This window comes from Halyomorpha halys, unplaced genomic scaffold (genome assembly GCF_000696795.3).
Source record: "Halyomorpha halys isolate HHAL.00 unplaced genomic scaffold, Hhal_1.1 Scaffold884.1, whole genome shotgun sequence".
Classification (NCBI taxonomy): Eukaryota; Metazoa; Arthropoda; class Insecta; order Hemiptera; family Pentatomidae; genus Halyomorpha; species Halyomorpha halys.
Genome location: NW_027114745.1, coordinates 276,110 through 287,264, shown reverse-complemented (window position 1 = coordinate 287,264; position 11,155 = coordinate 276,110). Strand labels below are relative to the sequence as shown.

General features: G+C 30.6%; 1 protein-coding gene across 1 annotated transcript in view; it reads left to right on the top strand.

The window, feature by feature from the left end:
* Positions 1 to 583: 583 nt before the first annotated feature.
* The window catches only part of LOC106686823 (uncharacterized), a 41,125-nt gene continuing 30,553 nt past the window's right edge, over positions 584 to 11,155 (top strand). The window contains exon 1 of the mRNA XM_014430373.2: positions 584 to 747. The gene's annotated coding sequence lies outside the window, so the exon portion shown is untranslated. The remainder of the gene's footprint in view (positions 748 to 11,155) is intronic.

The window sequence follows — 11,155 nt, the reverse complement described above, 5'->3', positions numbered from 1 at the left end:
AAAACCATATTTAATAATTAAAATAAATAAATATGATATGGTTTTGTTTATTTATGTTGTTATTTTCTGGCCACATCCCCCGACAAACTTCTCCAATCATTAAAATTATAAACATTTATAATTGTTTATAACCTTTACTTTTTCTTATTAAATTTTACGTTTCATTGTATACCCTTGTTATTTTCCACTAATTTTTTTTTGTACTTATGTCAAGTGTTTGTATCTTTTTTAGCCCTGACGAAGCCCTGCAACATGGAGCGAAACGTTGGCTCAAATAAAAATAGTACACCAATTTACTATTTGAGTTTTATTTGATCTATACTATAATCGCTTGGTGTCAGGTCCGGACTATATGGTAAAAACCTCAAATAGATGCATCAAAACCTCTATACATTATTATTATCCTAAGGCATTTACTTATTTTATTATGGAGTATACTTGTAAATTTCAATAAATAAATAAGAAAAAAAAATAGTATCAATAGATGGACTAATTGGTATGACTACATTACAATATACTGTAAACACTACTCTCTACGTCCAGCAACCATGTTTATCGCACTAGACAACGACTGCTCATGATACTCATAAAGAATCGATCATTTACAAAGAGGTATAGATTCGAAAATGAGCATATCCTGAATAAGGCGAAATATTAAAATAGTCCGGAATGGAGGTGTCAGGTGGAGAGTTCTGGTGGGGGCCGAACATTGGCTCAGTCTGGTCGCCGCAGCCGTAGCTGACCAAGGTAAGCATTCTTCTCTCTTTAGAACAATCCTCTAATCCTCATCCTCATTCCTTACAATCCTCGCCTGCCAATATCCAGGGCCTTCCAACGTCGATCGACGAAGGACGACTTTCTGTAAACAATTCCTCCCCTGTTCTCTTATCAACAACAGTACAAAAATAACCTGTCTCAGAAGGATATAAAAGTTCCTGTTTGTGATGTAATGTACAAAACCTATTAATACCTTATGTTGAAATAAATTAATCAGCTAGTTGAAAAATAAACCTGGCAGATATCGGAGCCAGAATCGTTCACATATATAGGTGGCAGTTGGAATTGAAGTCAGACATTATTTTTGGATATGGCAGGGTTAATAAACTATTCATTTGCAATTTTATGTTACTGATTTCTCTAAACAACTGTCGCTGTATTATTTTATGGACGTAAACAAATTAAAATTTATTTCGAGCCAACTTTAGGAGAAAGAGAAAAAGAAACGGATTATTTGAAGTAAATATAGGAATATAAAAGATATATATACATATAGATATAGACATATATATTTATATTTAGTGGTATATAATTAGGAGCTTAAAAATATATTTATATTGCTTCTATAAGGTAAACCCTACAGAAAAGGCGTATATTTTAATTACATTATGCACATACACTACATTGTTAGATTAAAATTGACACATGTTCATACAAGGTTCTTATACGTGGAAAATTAAAAAATTTAATCTGTACCGCAACAACACGTTAAGATTAAGAAAGTACTGTTACAAGACCAACGGTTGTGCAATTAGGTGATTTGGTCAGAATCATATTCGACTACTAGATTTTTATCCAATTAGGGGAACTACTTTATGAGGCTGGGTGAGCCCACAGAGCGACTTACAGTGAAACTGTAAATAATAATCTGCCACAGCCGAAATCGACCCCGGGTCCTTGGAATTTGTAGCACAGTGCCTTACCAATGAGCTACACACTCCCATATATATGGAAAATACAAAAAAAAATCTTTAAAAAAAATATATATATAGTGAAATAAATGGACACACATAATAATATAAAATTACGAAGTGTAAAAGAAATTTACTCCTTTAACTACAAGTATATACACAACTCGAGTAAAGAAAATAGTGAAATAAATGGATAAACAGATTAATATAAAGTTATGAAGTATAAAAAAAAAAATATATGTACAAAAAATGTGATATTTAAAAAAAATTACAAAAAATTCTTGTACCTAGAAAACTGTAGTGAAGTAAAATGTTTTATCTTAAAATTATGTACTTTTTTTTTTCTCCTGGCGCTACATTGTTTTAATAAGCATCAATATATGTACATGCAAAAAATATTATATTGAAAATATATACAATGTATAAAATAAAATATAAAACAGAAATAGTAAAAAGTTAATAATTAAAATCACAATATTGATGTAGTATAATTGATATGTATCCATTTTATATTCCTATATTAGCTTCAGTTACTCTATATCCTTTTCTTCCAACCCTTATGAAGATTTGCAATGTGGGTCAAAACGTTAGTTGTTAATAAATTGTTGATACTAACTATTTTTTAATTAATATTTTTACTTAACCTCAGCCCTGAACATTTCCTCATTGATCCACATGCGGGAATTTGTTTTTTTTATTCTAAAAAATTACATCCAATATGGTCCGACAAGATGGCATCTATCGGTCGGTGCCAAAATAACACATAAAAATGATAGACATAAATAAAATGTAAATATTACAGTTTAGACTATTAGGGCATTGTGGAGGCTAATTTTTAAGCTAGATAAGTACAATATGAATTAGTCTACTTGATACAATCGATATTTTAATTAACAATTACTATAATGAAAATAAAGTAAAAAATAAAAATAAAATCATAATTATTAAAAAAAAAAGAAAAAAATAATAATAAAAATAAAAATAACGGAAAGGATTTTGAAGTTAATAATAAAGCTGCAAATTTACAATTAGCGAACAAGATGATACAGAAATAACGATCCAATAATATCTATTCCTAAGCACACAAATACATAGCTAATACAGATTCTAATATAATAAATAAATTATGTGGAGTTAAGAAAAACGACTGGCAGATATTGTCATTTGGTGAATCAAAATAAATTATTGGGAATAATAGAAGTAAGAAAGTACTCAATTCAAATATTTCTTTTTTAGTTGTTTTTTTTTTTGTGGTTGATTTATTTATTAGTTCTTCTGGTAATCGATTGAACAGACATGGTACCATACAGTTTTATTTATTGTTATAGGGTGGTTCTATAAATTTAATTTTATTTATTTTTACGTTAGTAAATGATTATTAATTTATTTAATAATAATTAATGAGTATTGTTTGCTAAGTACGGCAGATTTTTCATTTCGTACATTTCATTACAACTTAACTTTATCTATAACATTGTTGTTTAGTAGTAGTATTAATTGATTCGACTTGTTATAAAAACTAAGAATTACTATACATGATAGTTTGATTTGTATTAATAATAATAATTATTTATTTATGGGGCAACTCCCTTACAAATAGAGTTAGCCTGTGAAATATATGAAATATATATTCAATTTTAGTAATTTTACAAAAATGATGAGTTAAAGATCGTTTATATAAACTATATACCCAAGCTGGGTTATCCACATTTGTTAGAATAAAATAGTAAAACAAAAACGTCACTTCATATTTAATAATATAAAAATAAAAAAACAAAACGAACCAGAAACTATACCTCCTAATGGGCCCAGTTCTAAGAAAAAGGTTTTGCGTTACATCATATATGAAAACAGCTTAACGTCCAATGCTGAGGGTACAGACAGAAATTCATACAACTGATTTTAGTACAAGAGCCGTGAAGAAAAAAAGGCAGTTATCTCACGGCTATTTTTGATTTCTTTAATGAAAACTAGGTATAATTACTAGTCAAAATTGATGAGTCTGCCAAGTATAGGTAGGGGGAATAAAAAATGGCGGTTGTTTCTAATCCATAAAAAAACATTAATTTTTAATTCGGAGCTCTATATCTTAAAAACTACCAACAACACTAGAAAATCTGAGAGAACATTATTAAAAGAAGAGTAAACTTGCCGACTTTTCAGCCCTAAAAGAGCTATTTACGTCCAATAGTTCTCGAGATATAGCTTTTTAAAAAGCAAAATTTCTTAAAAATCTACTGAAAGATTAGTAGTTAGTTAATTTATTTTGAGAAATCTATATCTCAAGAATTATGTGACGTACAGATGTCTATTAGCACTCAAATTAAAGCTAGTTTAATGGAATATAAAGAAGTCTATGACCTTTACCTTCGTAGGAATAGTAGTTTTCATTATATAACTAAACTCACAAAATGTTAATTTCTAGGTGTTCGTATAAAATGTTGGATTTTGGAAAAAATATATCTCTAGATCCATAAGACGCACATATATCTGCCAACACTCAAAATAAAGGAAATTTAACTTACTATAAAGTAGTTTATGACACTTATCTTCGTAGGAGTAGTAGTTTTTATGATATTCACATATGAATATAAATTTGGCAAATGAAAATTTGTCCGAATAACTATAAATCAATTTATTGTAGAAAATTTCATGTAAACTATTACTCTTATGAAGATAAACATCATAAACTACTTTATAGCTCATTAAACTAGCTTTAATTTGAGTGCTAATAGACATCTGTACGTCAAATGGTTTTTGAGATATACAATTTTCAAAATAAATTCACTAACTACTGATCTTTCAGTACGTCCCATACAACATTTTTGTGAAATGTTGCTTTTTAAAAAGCTATATCTCGAAAAATATTTAACGTAAATAACTCTATTAGGGCTCATATTTTAGCAGATTTACTTTTCTTGAAATGAAGTTCTGTTAGGTTTTCTTGTGTTGTTCCTACTTTTTAAGGTATAGTAATAGTATAGTAATTATACATAGCTTTCATTGAAGTAATCAAAAATTGAGGTGAGATAACTGCCTTTTTTCTCCTCTTGGGCTCTTGTACTATTTCGGCTAATATCGCTTAGCTTTGGCATGTATCGGATTCGGTTCTCATGGTACGCAGGGCAATTTGTCAACAAAATGTATTACTATATATATTTATGAAGCATTTACAGATTTAGGAATAGTAGATAGATCAATTGAATACAATTGAAAGTTTGATATAAATTAATACATTTAGTTAATTACACATTGGATTAATGGTTTAATTAATTTCTTATTATATGTATTTCGTTTATAGTAAGTAAATAACATTATATAATAAAAATATATGGTAAAAAACCTAAATAACTTCAACACGGCTCAACCAATCTACACAAACTTGGGAGTGGTTTAGGGTTCTATAAACTGCACCGAAGGGCGCAAAGCGGATCTAATTTAACAAATTAGAACTGGAAATATAAAATGAAATGAACTTTTTGTCAATTTGATTTCAATATATTTCTCCCTTGTATCGTCATTAAATCTAACTAGTGGTAACATATGTGCCTTCTAAGATATTTTAAGAGCGAAATAAAATTCAAATTCTTCTTTAGCATCTCAAGAAACGTTTTACAACGAATATTTGAAGAAAAAAATCGGAAAATAAATAGAGGTAGGAGATAAGTGTTTATAGTCTATATGGTTGTTATCATAATGAAAGATAACCTTCAGGAAGGTAATTATTCTCCTAAAAATGTATAACTGTTAATAGTAAAAAAGTTTTTTATGCATTAAATGACAATAATATTATTAAATATTAGCAGTAATGACAATATAGGAGATAATTATACGTTATATATAAAATATTGTTATCAGGTAAATAGTTTTTATGTATATATGATATATTAGTATTGTTGTAAGCACTTGTCATAAGTTTGTGGAATTTGGTTTTATAGCAACCTGAAAATGGGGGATATAACCGAAACGTTGTAGTTGATTATATGAAATAAATGATTACAATTAAACAATGAACATTTGTGTCATTCACCAAATTCAATTTAAGGAAAATAAAATTTTTTTAGTCCAAAATCTTCTCCTTCAGTATATTAAAAAAATTCAGAATTTTTAACTTCTCTGAAAAAAAGTATTTAAGAGTTTCAGACGACACGAATATGATTTGTTCATTCCAAAAAAAAAAAAAATTGACCTACTTTAGTTTAAGCCTCACTATGTTGAAAAAAAATTATTTAATACAATCAGTAAATTTTTTTTCTTATTCTTCATTAAGAGACTTATCGATTTGCATATAATAAAAAGGCATGCTTCATAAGCTGTGTGCAAAAAAAAAAAATGCTTAATTATTTAATTTATAATCTTAAACACTTTATTGGGACTGGTTCATTTTTTTTTAAAATAAATAATTTAATTTCTATCCATTTTAGTCTTAACAAATTTTATTTTTCTTAAAAGTCCGACGTTTCGGCCAATCCGGCCATCCTCAGGGACAATCTACTTAATACTATTTTGGACTAAAAGATTTTAAACTCAACTCCAACATATTTTTTGTTAATAAGTATATCCCAAATATTAGTTGTTAAAACTTTATCAGTTTTAACAAATAGTGACTGTGATAAATGATTTTAATTTTGGTTTTAATGTGAATATTGACTAATTAGGTAATTAAACAGAATGTAGGATATACTTATTAATTAGAAGAACATCTAATCACTTTTTCTAGTGCCAAGTTGAAAGCATTGGCAAGAGTCCATTTCCTTAAAATTATAATAAAGAAAAAAAAATATATTAAATTAAATTATAAAAATTCTAGGAGAACGCCAGTTCAACAAACAAATTTATAGTTATATAATATTTTGAAATCCGATCGTTTAAATTTGAAGCTGGATTACTCCATTCATAGTGTTTGTTTGACTTTATTTTTGCAGGCGAATGCCGAAACAATGGCTAAACAAGCTTTCTGTTTATTATAATTCAAAAGAGACATTGCATAATATCATTAATGTTCTATGACTCATTCACAAGTAAGCCTCAGTTGGACTGATAAAATCTTCCTGAACCGGTCACGTCAGTCTTACTTTTAATGATGACTGTCAATCAGACTGTTCCATTAGCTGTTTCTTTTTTTTTTTTTTATTATTTAGTTATTTTTATTTATACGCACCCCTGTGCGAGTGGAGTCCCCGCAGCCAGTGGACAGCAATGAGAAGTTGGGTCCCTCTGTCGCAAATGCGGCAGAGAGTCTGAAACACCAGCTCATATGCTGGGAAAGTGCCCCAACAACTCCCACCAAAAGCTCCTTATAACACGCCGGCACCACAGGGTCAAAGAAGAATTGATGAAGTTCCTTGAAAGAAAAGACTTCACCTGCTTCGAGAGGTAGTCCAGAAAAATTGGAGGCACGGCTCTGGTCTTGGATCCGAACTTGAATGACCTCGAATAGGAAGGTGGAGTGGAAAGGGAAAACAAGGAAATATATGAAAAAAGGAATAATTCCTAAAGGAAAAATTCCGCGAGACCTTCGGAGAGAGAGAGTTCACCGTGAGAGGCCTCTGGTTTGTTTGGATCTCGCGGAACAATACCAGATAGAACAAGGAACTTCTTAAAAGGCCTAGGTGTTAGCATCGGGGATATTGCGATCTTGGCGGAAAATATTATTTTGGACTCCCTGGGGATCATACACCATCACCTGAATGGGAATTAGCTCGGAGATTATTTATTGTTTTATTTATTTATTTTAATTTGTGGACCTGTCGATTTGTGTGTTTTAACTTATTTATTCTCTAAATTATTTTATTTTATTTTATTAGTACTATTATTTATTTATTTTTTAAAACTTATTTATCCATTCAAGTGTTTCTTGTAACCGGCATTTTATTATATTTTCCTTTGAATCTATGTGTTAGTCTTTTTCTCGTAGAATGTATTTGTTTGTTTGTTTTTGGTAAACTGATCTACTGCTGTGACTTAATGGTCTGATCTCACATTGCCGTCTATTAGTGAATTTGTTTAGCGGGTCACTGAATAGGATCTGAGAGGGGGAATTCGGGAGAGCGAATTTTTGGACTCCCTGGGGATCATACACCATCACCTGCATGGGAATTAGCTCGGAGATTATTCAATGTTTTATTTATTTATTTTAATTTGTGGACCTGTCGATTTGTGTGTTTTAACTTATTTATTCATTAAATTATTTTATTTTATTTTATTAGTACTATTATTTTTTTTTTTTTAAACTTATTTATCCATTCAAGTGTTTCTTGTAACCGGCATTTTATTATATTTTCCTTTGAACTTATGGGTTAGTCTTGTTCTCGTAAAATGTATTTGTTTGTTTGTTCTTGGTAAGCTGATCTACTGCTGTGACTTAATGGTCTGATCTCACATTGCCGTCTAATATTGAATTTGTTTAGCGGGTCACTGAAGAGGATCTGAGAGGGGGAATTCGGGAGAGCAAATTTGTTGATCGGGTGAATTAAAAATTGTGAAATGGTGAAATTGAAGGGAAAGAAAAAAAAAAGGAATGAATTGAAATATTTGTATTTGGCGTATAAACTGAAATTAATTATAAAAGGAAACTGTAGGGAAAAAAAAACTGTTTTTTATTATTTTATTATACCATGTATGTTTTATTTTATTTTATTATACATATATGTAATTTATATATGTCCCATTACGGATTGATAAGTATACTGTGTATGTAGCAACCTGATATATTTGGGCAGCATAGATGAATAAAGTATTTCTCTATTACATTCTGCCACACAGTTGTGGGCAATAGGTAATAGTGATGAATGATCTCATACATACTAAAATAAAATAAAATAAATTACATAAATGAATAAAAAAAAAATCTCTTAAAATATATACAAATAGAAGGATATTCTCTTTCAATCTTTCAACATTTAAAAGCATCAACTCTCCCCTACCTCGTCCAACCATCTGATCCGGGGGACGTCCTCTTTTCCTTTTTCCATCTGGTTTGCCATAATCCTTCTTTCTGGGTATCCTTTTATCGGGCATCCTCTCAGCGTTCTCAATACCTTTCTCTTCCAGGAGTTGAGCTTCTGTTCCTCTTTTCTTGTCTAGGGCTAGGTATTTCCCCCAGAGATCACCACTGGCCTTACGATGGTTTTGTAAATGACCACTCTCATCTTTTAGAGAGAGCCTAAACTTTTTTTTTCTTTATTTTTTTTATCTTTTTTTTTTAATAATTTATTTATTGATATTTACAACTGTATACATATATATACATCAAGTAAATTTGCTGTAAGTGATATTATGACATGATACAAACATGTGGAGAATCTACCCATTGATAGAATTCAAAAACACATCTACAAGAGAAAATCTCGAGGCCATCTTCTATTCAGACGCCTAGGAAGATTATTAGGTAGTGAAGGAGAAGCCAGGTAAGAAACGAGTTGGTTTGGGTGGTTGGGAAGTTTATCATGGAAGGATTGGTATCTGGTTCTGGCCAAATCGGCAACATAGGGGACATTGAGGTCCTGATGGATGATTTGATTTGTGACAAAGTAAGGAGCATTAAGGATTTTACGAAGGATTTTGGACTGTAAGGATTGGATTCGAGAGGAATTAGATGGTTTAGTGGAGCCCTATAGCTCAATTCCGTGTGTCCAGATAGCCCTTATAACAGTCATGTAGATCAGTCTTTTGTAATGGATTGGAAGTTTGGACCGTTTGTCTAGTAAATGTCGTAATAGTCGGAATCGACGAGCAGTTTCCTGTCTTTTCAGTCTTGTATGAGGATTCCATGTCAGTATTTGTCCAGATTTAGTCCTAAGTAACGGATCTGCTCAACAGAAATAAGTGGGGTATTATTAAAAGATACTGTGGAGCAAGACGAAGGTTTACGACGAAGGGTAAATGTGATTTGGTGGGATTTATTGAGCCTAAACTTAAATACTTTTTGCAGTGAGAATTAACATGTACTTCCTGCTGCTATCCTCTTCTTTGTTATCATCTGTAACCAGGCTTCCCAGGTACTCAAACTGGTTCAAAGAACTGAAGCTGTGGTCTCCGAACGTCATTTTGCTATTCTCTTCCTTATCCTTTCTTGAATTTTTCATGTACAATGGCTTGTCTTCATTCATCTTAAGGCCCGATTCGTATGCTGTTTCTTCGAATTCTTGGAATGTTCCTTCTAATGCTGCTCGGGATCTTGTGGCAATGACTACATCATCTGCATATGCTAAATGTTGAGACAGTCGATCATAAATAGTCATCATTAATAAAGAAGAGAAGAGGTCAAAGGATCGCCCTTTCTCAAGCCATTTTAGACAGAAAATTTTTCATAAAATTTTAAAACTTTTAATTACAGACTAACCTAAAACTATTATCACTAATTTATCACAGAATATTTTTAACCTTCCTTGTACTCAGGTTAGGCATATAATCGATTAATTACAAATTCTACTTCTTCATCTATATATCATTATTATCACCAAGTAGAATTTAATGGCCTTTAATATCAACTAGGTAATAAACTCATTGACATAGCCTGACCAGGCTTAAATGACTTAATTTTTTTTTTTAAATCGTCCCCAAAAATAAGTTTAATTTTGTGAATGAGTTTATTTGTAGCGTAATATAGAGCATCAAGGATTTTGGATTGTAAGAATTGGATGCGGGAAGAATTTGATGGTTTGGTGGAGCCCCATAGCTCAATTCCATATGTACAAATTGGTCTGATTATCGTAGTGTATACTAATTTTTTGTAGTGAATGGGAAGTTTAGAGGGTTTGTCAATTAAGTGTTGTAGCAATCGGAATCTACGAGCAGTTTCTTGTCGTTTCAGTCTTGTGTGTGGATTCCAAGTAAGTCTCTTTGGATAAATTAAAAATATTAAATAGTTTCATGAATAACAAAGAAGAAAAATTACCGGAAAACAGAGGCATTATGACTTTTTTATCTTCATTTAAATGTCGTATTCTTTTTAGGTCCAAAATTTATATTTGCTGCTATCACTTTAAGAAAATCTAAAAAATAAATTTTACAACAGTAGTAAAATTATTTGTTTACATTTTCGCCTTCCTTGGACTTTGGATTTTTTTTTTTAAATCTCAAAAATTGATGGAGCATGCCAATCTGAACAATACTTTGAGTCGTATATAGGGTGATACGTGAAAGTATGTTAGATGCGCGCTTCGCAACAAACTTTTATCTTTCAACTAATGAAAAAATGTTAGAACTATCTTCAGCACTAGTCGATCTGCGTATTAATACACAAATAGAGAATCAGCCTTGCTACTAATAGGTGAGATCGGTCTTAACAATAAACAGACTACTTGTTTATAATCGATGGTAAGGCTATTTCGGTGGCTGTGGGCGGTTGAATATATCGATACCTGCGAATAGAAACCTACATAAGGGGTATTAATAATCTTTAGTTTAACATTTTAAATGGAAAAACTCATGATAGATGAAGAAATATTTCATTCTTTTACCTT